The sequence below is a fragment of the Acomys russatus genome, chromosome 32 (genome assembly GCF_903995435.1).
Source record: "Acomys russatus chromosome 32, mAcoRus1.1, whole genome shotgun sequence".
Taxonomy (NCBI): Eukaryota; Metazoa; Chordata; class Mammalia; order Rodentia; family Muridae; genus Acomys; species Acomys russatus.
In genome coordinates, this window is record NC_067168.1 from 46,355,355 (window position 1) to 46,368,871 (window position 13,517).

The window sequence follows — 13,517 nt, forward strand, 5'->3', positions numbered from 1 at the left end:
CTGGGCGTCACTCTGCAGAAGGAAAGGATGGGCCAAGTGGTGTGAATGTGCAGCAGGCAGCTGAGTCCGAGAACGCACGCACGCCCAACAGGAGCCACCACAGCTCCTCGTCCCCTGCCTGTGGGGCAAATGTATTTACCTTGTAAGATTCTCCTGAACTGTCCCTTCCTCGCCAAGAGGCGACAGCGTCCTCCAGGACCCTCTGACAATGTTTCACCCCTATTCAGATATACCAGAGGTGACAGCATCCTCCAGGACCCTCTATTAATGTTTAACCCCTGTTCAGGTATACCAGAGGCCACATTTGGCAGAGGCAGGCAGATCGCTGTGAGTTCCAGGCCAGCCTGGTCTACAAGGCAAGTCCAGGATGGCCAAGATAGAGAAACTGTGTCTCAAAAAACAAAACAAACAAACAAACAAACAAAAGCCCCCAAAACCAAATTCCTACTTTCTTGGTTTTTGTTTGGTTGGTTAGTTGGTTTTCCAAGACAGGGTTTCTCTGTGTAGCCTTGGCTGTCCTAGACTCACTTTGTAGACCTATTTTCTTGATTTTAGCAGTTCTCTCTCTCTCTCTCCCTCTTCCTCTCTCCCTCCCTCCCCCTCTCTCTCTCCCTCCCTCTCCCCATCCCCTAATGTGTCAATAGTGTTAAGAGAATGAGGAAAGTCAGTGTAGGAGTACACAGCAGTAATAATCTGAGTGCTCGGAACGCTGGGGCAGGGAGAGCACAGATGGAGGCCAGTGTAATCTACATGACATGATTCTGTCTCAAAAACAAACAAAACAAACAGACAAACAAACAAAAAACTCTAAACTAAACTAAATTAGCCACAGCCTTAAAATGTGGCATTATTTTCTCCACCTCTTACACTAGAGATTGCCAAGCTGTCCCACCACAAGAGTCATATAAGCTGATTCTGTCTTCCAGCTCTCCCCAACCGCCCACTGCAAACAAGCTGGGGACAGAAGAGGGAGGGAGCTGATGGGGAGAAGAAAGCCATGTCCTTCTCTTGACAGACACGTCTCCTTGGAACCACCAGTCCACACAGCAATGGCGTAGGGGAAAGGGCAATAGATTCAATGTTGGTACTTGTCACCGGACCCGGCTGTGTTTAACCATTAGAAGTGGTTAGAAAATAATGGAATCTGCCAAGACAAATTAAAGACTGAGAAAAGCAGATAGCACAGAGCACAGTGCTGCTGCCTGGGAAAAATATCTCGTGTTTGCATCTCAGCTACTTGTATGTCCTGAGTGGGGTGCTTACATTTGATTCCCTTAATTGACCTATTTCTCGAATCTCTTCCAGCTTTTCAGGGCTCATTCTATGTGTCCTCATAGGACTGAAAAACAAGTCCAGAGGCCGTTGTCCCCTCTGCTGTGCTTCTGTCTGTTTGCCTCACCCTCTCATTGAGGGAGTGGCAGAACGCGGGCTCTGAGGGAACGCAGGCTCTGAGGAAATGCGGGCTCTGAGGGAACACGGGCTCTGAGGGGCTCTGATCCTCTCCAGCTTCAGGTCTCAGAGGAGGGTGTTGAGCAGCTGTGATCCCCCCCTGAGGCCAGACCAGCTCTGTTTGTTCCATATTTGGAACTGCAGAGGTAAAGGTCCCCAGGACAAAGGGGGTGGGGAGGGCTGCAACACACAAAACATGACAGATGACCCGCAGGTTCCTAGCACAGGTCAGTCTGACATCTTGACTTTCCTGTTTATCTGCATACTTCTGAAAGGTAATTTAAATCATGCTGCGGGGCTTTTAAAATCTCCCTTTAATAGAATCAAATTATGAAGGAGAATGAGAACCAGTGACTGTAATGTATATAGTTTAGGCTGTCCCTTCTGCAATGGCCACACACACACTCACACACTGACACACTCACACACACTCACATATATACTCACACTCTCACACACATGCTCACACTCTCACACACACTCATGCTCACACACACACACACACACATACCACACACACCCACATACTCACATACCCCTACCCACTCACACCCACCTATACACACTCATGCTCACACACACTCACACGCTCACACACACACACTCACTTGGACAATAAAATGGTTACAAAGTCACATTGTCCAAGCTCATGTAAAAACCATCGATGCAGGAAGTCAGGTTGTGTAGATCAAGACTGGCTCCTTAACAGAGGCCAAAAGCAGGAGCGGAATGGACTAGGAGCTGGCTGCTGGTCACAAGGAAGGACTCCGTGTCAGAGGGCAAAGCCGTGTAGCAGAAAGAAGGAACCTACAGAAACTGTGTCACGACATTCCTGGCTCCAGTGGGTGTGGCAGGGTTCCCACAGCTCCTTTCCAGGGCGCAAAGTCTAACTGTGGCTCTGTGAGCACGTGCAGCTGGCTGGAAACCCAGCGAGAACAGATTTGCACCTGCATGACGGTCCCAGGGAAAGCTCTCGCACCACCCGGTCCAAATTGGGGGGAAGGGGTCCACGAAGAAAGCAGGGAAGAGAGGACAGACAGCCATCGCTTAGGCCACCTTTCCTGCATCCCTTCCTTCTTCGTAAACCTTTTGATGGAAATGAAACCTAGAGAATCAAGGTCTAGAAACCTAATCCAGATAGTTCTTCTAATAAATGTGTCAGTGCCGGGCGTGGTGGCACACACCTTTGATCCAGCACTCAGGGAGGCAGAGGCAGGAGGACTGCTGTGAGTTCAAGGCCAGCCTGGTCTACAAAAACAGTACAAGACAGCCAAGGCTACACAGAGAAACCCTGTCTCGAAAAATAAAAAAAAAAAAAGAAAGTGTCAGAATTTGGCAGTCCCAGGCTGAGGGTATGATAGAAGTGGGAGAGAGTTTACCTAGCAAGCAAAAAGCCCCGGGGCAAATCAAGGTGGGAAGTGGAGGCAGGAGGATCAGGAGTTCAAGGCCAGCCAGGGATACATGAGACCCTATCTCAAAATAAAAACAAAGAATTCACCAGTCCCTTCCTGCCATCTTAGCTGCCTGCATTGGCTCACCTTGCCCCTTAGTTGGTATAAAGCAAAGTTTGTGTTTAGCAAATATTGCTGAATTAATTAACTGATCCCCAGTCAGTCATATGAAAAGACAGGACAGTTGCCCAGAACAGCATTTACCCATTGATATGGGCAGCAAGCAATGCTGTATATCAAGAGAGGTCACTGAAGCCAGCAGCAGCCGCTGCTCTGCTCCGTTGTTTCGGTGCTGACGCTGGTGGGGGCCCCACTCTGGACCCCCTGTGGGCTGCTGTTCGTCACCTGTTCAGTGGCGGTGGTTGTGTGTCCTCTAGGGCAATTGTCCAGCTCCGGAGGTCCCTACATGGTGAGCCACCACCACCCCAACCCCCACCCCCGTGGCCCTCTGATTTATGCCATGTGAGATTTCTTTTCCTAAAAGTATGTGGGTGGGCTCAGGAGACAGCTCGGAAGCAAAGTGCTTACTAGGTGAACTGGAGGAGCCAGGTGCAAGCCTAGCACCACGTGAGGAAAGCTGGGCACGGCCTTTGTAATCCCGCTGCTAGGGCGTTAGAGAGTGGACAATTCCTGGGCTCGCTGGCCCGGCGGCGTAGCTGACTTGGTAAGTTACAGACCAGAGGGAGACTGTCCCCTAAACCAAGATGGATGCGCCTGAGGAGTGACATCTGAAGTTGTCTTTTCAAGCAAGTGTAAAAGGTAATTTAGTTTTGCTTTGCTGGGGACAAGGTGAGCTAACTAATCCTTCTTTCCATCCTCGGTGGTTCTGAGAGTGAGTGCCACTCCGTGTGGCTGGGCTCAGCTTTAGTGCCCTGCGACTAAGCTGTAAAAACACTCATGAATGTGTGAGAGTCTTTCTGAGACCACAGGAGAGAGAGAGAGGTCTTCCCCAGTGTTCTGAAGGAGACTGGAGACCCACTCAGTGCAGGACTTTCAGGAGGAGCTTGGGGAAGAACTTTAGGAGCTTTAGGACTGACTCCGTTCAATACAGGTGGCCACAGAATTGTGCGCAAAATCCGTAGGGGGAAAATTTTTTGAAGGCCAAGAAAACAGGCATTTCTCAGGTAGGTGAGCAAAATAGGGGAAATCCAGGAAACAGCATGCAGAGCTTGCTACAAGCCTGTGCTGCCCATGTGTGTAGTCATTTGTGTAAACCCCAGTTGGAACCTCACTAACTTCTCTTGACAGGTACTTCGAGTGCCAAGCACCTACTAGGCCCCTGGTTTTGCCCTGCATATAAATTACACATCAATACCCAAGGCAGATGTACAATACAGCCTGATGAGACAGCACAGCTGTCAAGTGCTATTCAAGTGGCTACATGAGGGGGATGGTTGGTTTTTAACTGCCAGGGTGACACACAGTCTAAAATCATCTGGGTTTTGAAAAAGCCTCTCAGAGTATCTCCGAAGGCTTGTCTTAATTATATTAATTGATGTGGGAGGACCCACCCGCCCCGCCCTGCCCTGTCCCGCCCACTGAGGGCGGCACCATTCCCTGGGCTTGCGGACCTTGGACTGTTGGAGCGACATAGAGCACGTAGAGCACATTAGCCCACACTGATTCGTGACTTTGCTCTTGACTGTGGATATGGTATAACTAGCTGCTTCAAGATCCTGCCACTTTGACTTCCCTGAAAGGATGGGGCTCTGACTTGGAATTGTGAATCCAACAAGCCTTCTCCCCCCGACCCCCACCCCCGGAAGCTGAAGGCGTTTTTATAGCGGCAACGGGAAAAACAATAAGAATAAACTCACTGTAATGATGTGAAGCTTTACCAAGGGAAAAGTCAGGACTGGGGATGTAGAGCTGATGGCAGAGGGCTCCGCTGGCAAGCATGAGGCCCTGGGTTCAATCCCCACCACCGCGAAAATTAAGCGTGGTAGCACATGCTTGTACTCAGAGCCTGGAGGAAGGAGGAATCGTACAAGTTTGGCTATGTATGAGTTTGAGGTCGGTCTGAGACACATCAGATTCTGTCTCAAAAGTAGCCAGACCAACCAAGCAACCGGAGAACAGTCTAGAACACCCTCTAGGGTGCTCAGCCAGCTTGCAGTTATGGAGGTTTGGGGTCCTCACTTGGAGGCAGGTGACTAGTGGGTGCCCTACCTGACTGTGTGGGTACACAGGTGAAGGAGGGGTGCTGAGAAAGTAAGCAGTGACCGAAGGATGGAGGGGAGGTGAAGGGGGCAAGGAGAGGGTCTCAGCACGGTGGAGCTTGGAAGTCCCAGCCTCACAAAGCTGGCCCTGGAGCCCGAACTATGACAGAGCCAGTGGCCAGGGTCCTTTCTCTCTCTCTCCACCCAGTTTGCAGCTGCGACCTTGTCCTCCCCTCTTGTCTCATGAGGCCATTGTTAGAGCGGGATCGGGCTCCACATGAAGAGCCTGGCACCCCACAGCCGGAAGCCCTTCCTTCAACCTCCCAGGGGCACTGAAGTATCCCAGACAACTCTGGCTACCACAGTTGGAGAGGCAGAAGTGCTGCCAGCCCTTGGATAACAAGGATGTCACTCAAGACATCCCCCAGAATTACGTGGTCCCCAAACTCAATAGGACCAAGACTGAGAAACTCTGCTTCCTGGGGGAACTAGTCACAACCCTGCAGCGGCGTTGGTTTCTCTCTCTCTCTTTCTCTCTCTGTGTGTGTGTGTGTGTGTGTGTGTGTGTGCGTGCGCGTGCACACTTCTGCACAGAGGCATGTCTGGGGGGAGGGGTGCACACACTCACAGGGAGGACTGAGGTCTCCAGCGGGTGTGCTCTTTTATCACTCCCCACCTTAGTGCTTTTGTTGTTGTTTTTGTTTTGTTTTTCCAAGACAGGGTTTCTCTGTGTAGCCTTGGCTGGCCTCGAACTCACAGCATCTTTCGCTTTTGAGACAGGCTCTCTCCTTGAACCTAGCAGTCACTGGGTAAACAGGCTTGCCAGCAAGCTTCAGGAATTGGCTTGCTTCTGCTCTCTGCACTACCCTTCCCCACTCCCCTCCTCCCAGTGCTGTGGTTTATACATGGATGCTAAGAATCTAAGCCAAGGAACCCATGCTCACACAACAGGCACTGTGGTGACTGAGCCATCTCTCCAGTCCATGCCTTACCCGACTGGCAATCCTGTGGCATAAATGGATTCTAAGGGCAGCCTGGTCCCTTTACCCACATCTGCTTTACTTGGTCACACAGAACCAATACCGCACACCTGTGCTGGAGCCCTCCCACTCTCACTCATGAACTGCTCTCTTGGCACAACCCTCACTCTGGCCTTTTCCTCTGCTGGAGTGGAGCCTCCTAGAGCCACTGGGGTTCCTTCACTCTAGCCCCCCACCCACCCCCACCTCCCTTACCCCACCTCAGGGAAAGATGGCCCCCTCTTCCTGCTGACAGCAGGATTCTGAGAGGCTCTGAGAACAGAAGTCAGACCTCCTGGAGGCCGGTTGCTCCCTGGAAGGCATCCCTGCGGATGAAGCAGCAGCGACTTCTCTCAGAAACAGCGTCTCTGCTGCTATTTCCATCCCATCGGAGATAGAGGCATAAGAGGGGTAGGCAGCCATGTGCACAGTAGGGGAAAAGTATAAGAAGAGGCTCATAGCCTTCCGGGAAGCCAATCTCCCAGCCCCTGGCCCTGCAGGGAACCTCCTCAGAGCTCTCAGGAAGCTGATGCGAATGAGCTGGCTAAGCACACCCACCCACCCGTACCAGGTCTCACGGTCACTCAGCCCAGCAGTGTCCAGGCCTCTGGCACAGCGTGGTATGCCATCTCTCCCTGTGTGACTCATTTACGCTCCTTCTAGGCAGATTAACGCGACATCTGGTGACCACCAGACCCAGCTGACCCACTCCTAGGTATCACACATGACCATTCGCCTCACTCCTGCCTCTACCCTCACCCTGCCTTGATCTGGGTGAATGCAGATGTAACTGGCTTGCTCCACGCTGACCTTTTGGCCCTCTGCCTAGACCTGTGTAGGTATAATCTCTCTCTCTCTCTCTCTCTCTCTCTCTCTCTCTCTCTCTCTCTCTCTCTCTCTCTCTCTCTCCAGCATCTCATGTGTGCCAAACTATGTTGCAAAGGATGACCTTGAACTCAGACCCCCCCCCCTCTGCCAGCCTAGTTCAAGGGTTTGAGCCCAGGGTTGACCACGCATTAGGCAAACACTCAGCCAAACAAACCACAGCCCCAGTCCGTCTTGTGACCCTTGAGAAGCAGCTCTGATCGCCAGCCTTCTTAGAGCCCTTGGAACACTTACCTTTGCTTCTAGAAAACTCCAACTTTCTCAATGTGGGACAAAAGGTCTTACTGGAATCCAGTCTCTTCTTAGCTTATCTCTGGCTGGTCTAGCCCTGGGGGAAGATGACTTGGGGAAGGAAGGAGGGAGAGAGAGAGAGAGACAGACAGACAGACAGGAGACAGACAGAGACACACAGAGAGAGAGAAGGACAGAGACAGACAGAGACAGAGACAGAGAGACAGAGACAGACAGAGACTGTGTGTGTCACCTGGCCCTGAAGCTTTGTTCAGTGTGTGTTAATGTGGAGGTCGGAGGTCGACAATGTCCAGCATTGTGCTCAAGCTCTACCTCACTTCTTGTGTCAGGGTCTCTCTGGGCCAGGAGCTCGCTCATTCAGCTACACTGTATGGCCAGCAAGCCTCAGGGGGGTCTCCTGCCTCCAGCTCCCCAGCTCTGGATTTCAGTCATGCCCTCTGTACCTCACTTTTTACGTGGGTGCAGGGGATCTGACTGAGGTTCTCATGCTTGCGTGCCTCCCCCTTCCCCAGCCCCAATCTCTACTTATTGGTCAACCCAACCAAAGCGGCCATGCACACCCCAGGGGAGCCTGGCATAGCTGAAAGCACAGCCCAGGACTCACAAGAGCAACAGTGTCTCTATGCGGTGGCTAGTCTCGGATCTGTGGGTCATCACCCCCTTTGGCAAACCTCTATCTCCAAAAATATTTACATTATGATTCATAACAGTGGCAAAATTGCTTTTATGGAGTAGCAACAGAAATAATTTTATGGTTAGGGATCACCATAGCAGGAGGAAGTGTATTAAAGGGTCTCAGTGTTGGGGAGTTGAGAACCACTGCTCTGGTCCATCCTCTTTGTATCTCTCTGAAGAGGATGTTCAGGATGCTGTCGCCTCGGTGACCACTGAGTAACAGGGTGTTGGCTGAGGTTCCTCATGCTCCTAGAATTGTGGTCTGTGTCACTCAGACCTCAGCCCGTTTTACCAATGAACAAACTGAGGCCCAAAGGCTGAGTAACTTGAAGTTCATGTTACACAGTCACAAGGGTACTCTGAGCCCGGATTCAGGTGTGATCCAAAGCTGCATCTCCAAATGGGCAGAACGCGATAGTACACTGTGGACTCATGTGTAGCCACTGGCTCGAGGATGCTGCTGCCTGCTTTGAGGGTTTGTGGAAGCTGCAAGAATCAATGTCAGTGGGTGTCCTGGCATCTCAGACAGAAGAGGGGCTTGTGCTGTTTGTGTCTCCTCTGATGGAGGAGACCTCATTACCTTTCAGGAAAGAGAGGCAGCAAGGTCATAGGTGTGTGTGTGTGTGTGTGTGTGTGTGTGTGTGTGTGTGTGTGTGTGTGTGTGTGTGTGTGTGATTTATTCTGGCCTGTGTCTGTGCCTGCGAGCCAGAAGAGGGCGCTAGATCTGATTACAGAAGGTTGTGATCCACCATTGGTTGCTGGGAATTGAACTCAGGACCTTTGGCCCCACAGCGTTGTGTTTTTAACGTGAAACGCCCACCATAGCTACACATGTTTGGACGCTTGGTCCCCAGAGAGTGGACTGTTTGGGAAGGTTGCGGAACCTTAGGAGGTGGAGCCTGGCTGGAGGAAGTGGGTCAGTAGGGGCGGGTCCTGAGGCTTTGCAGCCTGCGCCCACTTCCTCTTCGCTTTCCGCTCCCTGGCTGTGCATGTAGCAAGACCACCTAGGTCACCCTACTGCAGCCATGATTCCCCGTGTCACACTGTGAGCCCTGCCGCTCCTTCCTTAAGCGGCTTTTGTTGGGCATTGTATCCAGAGACAACACTGAAGGACACTGAGCATGTGTCTGGTCAGGAGATTCTTCAAGGACGAGACCTGCAGTCCGGACAGAAGGCAGGGGCAGGTGATTGAGGAGAAGGTCCCAAGCTGCCCTTCTCGTGCCCACAGCAGCTCCTGCCATCTTTCAGATTCATTTAAAGTGGGAACGCGGGTGAGTTCCGCTCCCTGTGCAGTGCCGGGGATTGCGCCTGAAAACTGGTGCTGGAAGGAGGTGAACTTGGCTCAGGCTCTCCACATGGGGTGGATGCACATCCCTGGCCATCAACAGAGAAGGACCCCTTAAGATTTATGGACTTCATTTTATGTTTTAATGCTTCTTGTCAAAATTGCATGTGGCCTCATGACTGATGGGCAGCAAGCAATGGCGGCCAATACTGGAAGAAATAAAAATAGTGTGAGTGAAGGCTGCGGAGAGGGGACAAGTGTTGCTCCAAGAGGCCTCCTGAGCAGTCACTGTACATCTTTGACTGGTACCCAGATCAAATTGTTTGAAACCATATACTTTTTTTTTTAAGCATATACTCATTCTAAGAAGTGGGGGCTTTCTTTCTTGTGTTATAACCCCCAGAAAAAGACCTCCAGACCCAGTTATTTAGATTATAATTAGCCAAGTGTATTTGAACTGCTGGCAGGACCACAGTCTCTAAGGCAAATCAGAGCCGTGCGAGCAGAAGCAGATGCAGGAAGGGCTTTCAAAGGTGAAAGCCACGAGGATTCCTTGGGTATCTGCAGAGGCCAAAGTGCTGTCCTGCTGCACTAAAGTTAGTCAAGGCGACCTCAAAATAAATACCCCTTGAACGTCTGTGTAAGCAGGTTACTCAAGGCAAATTGGCAAATAGTTACATCATAACAGACAGATGCTGTCCCTGTGTGCGAGTGAGAGTGAGAGAGAGAGAGAGAGAGAGAGAGAGAGAGAGAGAGAGAGAGAGAGAGAGAGAGAGAGAAGGAGAGAGTTAGTTGCAGGTAACTTCTAGGAACTTGAGTTGGAGACAAATGGCTATTAGGTACCAAAGTGGATGCTTAGCATAAAATGCTGTTTTTCTTCAGCCATCACATTTCCTACTGGCTTTAGATCATGTTGAAGTGCAGGTTGTACTGGGTTTGTAGGGTTAAAATTTTAACCAGCTCATGATACAAGGACCTGTCTTAACACCCAGAAGCAACAGGAAAGGATTTTAGTTGCAATACACACACACACACACACACACACACACACACACACACACACACACACACACGTAAGGACATAGTCCAAGACGTAGGGCTTTGCCTATGGGGTTCCAACCTCAGATGCTCAGCAGGCAGTTTTTATAACCTCTAGGCCAGGGACACATTGTATGGGAATTTCTGTCTGGTCCACGTTACCAGAGGCCAGTTTGTTTGTTTTTAGGGTGGTTTAGTAAGTATTCTCGAGAGTACATGCATGAGAGGCCTTGCTACAGTGCGGATGTTTTCACACTTTCGCAGACTTTTTACTTTGATCACACCAACACCTGCTGTACACGGTGATCCTCTGCGCCAGACCACCACCCTCCCGGTCACATCAGCTGGGCCTGGACTCGCTTTGTAGACCAGGCTGGCCTCGAACTCACAGTGATCTACCTGCCTCTGCCTCCCAAGTGCCGGGATTAAAGGCGTGCGCCACCACACCCAGCAATTTTGTTCTTTCCAGAGGAACGAAGCTATGTTTACGTATGTTCTGTGTGCTTTTCATCTGTTCATACCTTGGCAGGCGTTTGAACTGATTGCATATCTCGGCTGCCGTGAACATGGCTAGGAGTTTCTCTGCTCTGTGCTGACTCAGGAGGCCTTTGAGTGTACACCCAGGAGTGGTCTAGCTGGGCCACACAATCATTTTGTTTCTAGTGCTTGGAGGAACCTTCACATACTGATTCCCACAGTGGGGTGTCGTGATTAGCTTTAACTGTCAACTCGGCACAGCCAAGAGAGCTGCCTGAGAAGGGTCGCCCTGGTCAGACTGGGCTGTGGCAGAGTCTGTAGGACTGTCTTGATTGCTAGTGTAGGGGGCACCCAGCCCGCTGTGGACAGCATCGGCCCGCGGGCAGGTGGTTCTGTTGTCTAAGAAAGCTAACTGAACCTGTGATCCAGCCGTCCAGAAGCACTCCTCCATGCTCTCAGCTTTGCAGTCCTAAGTGAATTCCAGGCCTGACTCCCCTCTGTGACAGACTGGGACCTGGATTGGGGTTTTTTATCACCTCAGCAGAAAAGAAACTAGAACAAAGAACCAAGGCCCACATGCTCTTGAGGACGTTGCACTGCCTGATTGGTCTGTCATCCCTTCAACTGAGGAACAGGACCCAGTACGCAGAAGAGCGTCAGCTCGGGACAACCTTCTCCAGTCAGCATCAGGAGAGAGCCCTGTTGCTGGCCCAGGGCAGGGATGCAGAGCCGCAGAGCCGCTCTGTGCTCTTACCTGGTCCCTGGCAAAGCCACACTTGTGCTGCAGATGTGATTCGGAACCTGCCTGTGTTGACCCAGACTACCTCTCTGAGAGCAAGACAGGCTCCCCACAGGCCACCTGGATCCTTTCACCAAACCATGGAGACCAAAGAGGACCCGTCAGACCCAAGGCCATGGCCATTCTCTGAGCCCCGCCATTCTCAGAGTAAATGCATTCACAGTAAAGGCCCAAAGTAGATAAAACAAGTTGCTTTAAAATGCTGATTTCCTACCCTTCCCAAAGGCGCTCTTTTGTTCTGTTTAATTTTACATCAGATTGGTGATAGCAAACTCTAGGGCGGATTCATCAAAGGAAACTGATAATTACCGACTGTACATTTGATTTTGTTCATTATTTAGTTAACACCTGATTCTGAAATATACTCCTTAGGAATGGGCAGGCAACTGGCATTAAAAAAAAAAATTAGTGTAAACAGGCTTTTGCATAGGAATGGGGTTATCATCTGCCAGCTGTAGTTAGCTGTAGTCAGCAGCCTCTCTGCCTGTTCCCAGGTAGCTGGACACCTTCCACCCTAAAGGCTTTGTAGAACAGACTCCGTGTGTGCCAGCTGGGAGTCCTGCTGGGTAGAAGACAGTGGGCAACCGGCTGGGGTGGTGAAGCCACAGTGTGGGCCCAGGAGAGCCTCAAAAGCGGCATCAAGGGGTAGGTGGCTTAAGGGTTAATTGGGGTGTCCCACTGGGAGATATGTGCAGCAGGACTGTGTGTGTCTCTGCTGCCTCACTGAGACACACAGTCCTAAGTAAACACACACAGTGGGTGCTGTCACTGTCAGGCCCCCTCCTGTCACGGGGGAGTGCCTGACTTCTGACCAAGACTTGGGGTGAGACTAGAATCGCTCTTGTCCAGTCACCTGGCTGCCGAAGGGCAGGCTCTACTCCTATGAACCCCAAGCTGGTCATTACGGAAGGGGGAACAGTTCCCAGCAGAGCCATGGTGACCTGACAGTGGAGGGTGGGACGTGCTTCAGGGAGCTACACCATCAAAGGGTGAAGGCAACACAGGCGACTACTGGACAGAGCACACACGCTCCTAAGGCACTTCTGCCTCAGGAGGAACTGCGGCTACACAAAAACAGGTGCTTCTGGAATATTCTTTGATACGCTCTTCTTTTTCCCTTTTATTGAAAATAGGCAATTTTTTTTTTACACAATATATTGTGGTTATGGTATCCTGTCCCTCCCACCTCCACCCAGTCTGTTCCCCCACCTCCACCCAACCAGATCCACGTCCTTTCTGTGTCTCCTTAGAAAACAAACAGGAAAGCCAGGTGTGGTGGCTCACGCCTGTAATCCCAGCCAGGACTCAGGGAGGCAGAGGCAGGTGGATCTCTGTGAGTTCGAGGCCAACCTGGTCTACAAAGCGAGTCCAGGACAGCCAAGAGAAACCCTGTCTCAAAAAAAACAAAAACAAACAAACAGGAGTCTAAGGAATAAATAAAAGAAAACAAAAATAAATCCGGATAGGACCAAACAAACAGAAGAAAAAGAGCCCAAGAAAAACCCCAGAGAAACATAGAGACACACATGCTTTCACACTTAAAAACACAAAACTGGAAGCCATAATATATATATGCAAAGGACCTGTAAGTTGAAAAAAGACTCAGCATTATGAGACAAAAAAACTCTAAAGATGCCATTGAGTTTATTTTGTGTTGGGCATGCAGCCTACCCTTAAAAGTTTGTTTCCCCAGTGAGACTCCGTTGGAGAAAACCAAATTTTCATTTGCAAGTGGTTATCAATTGGAGAAACTTCTGGGTTAGGGGATGGGGGTGCACCCATTTCTCCTTTCACCTCAAAGACACTATCTAGTGCAAAGTGCGCAGGCCCCATATTTCTGTGAGTTCATATGTGCATCGGTCCTGCTGTGTTTCTAAGCAGGTCCTGTTTTCTTGGTGTCCACTAGCCCCTTCGGCTCTTATACTCTTTCAAACCTGCTCTTCTGTAGGGGTTCTCTGAGCCCTGAGAGGTGGGAGTTAGGTAGACATCCCACTTAGGGCTGAGTGTTCCAAGGCCTCTCGCTCCCTG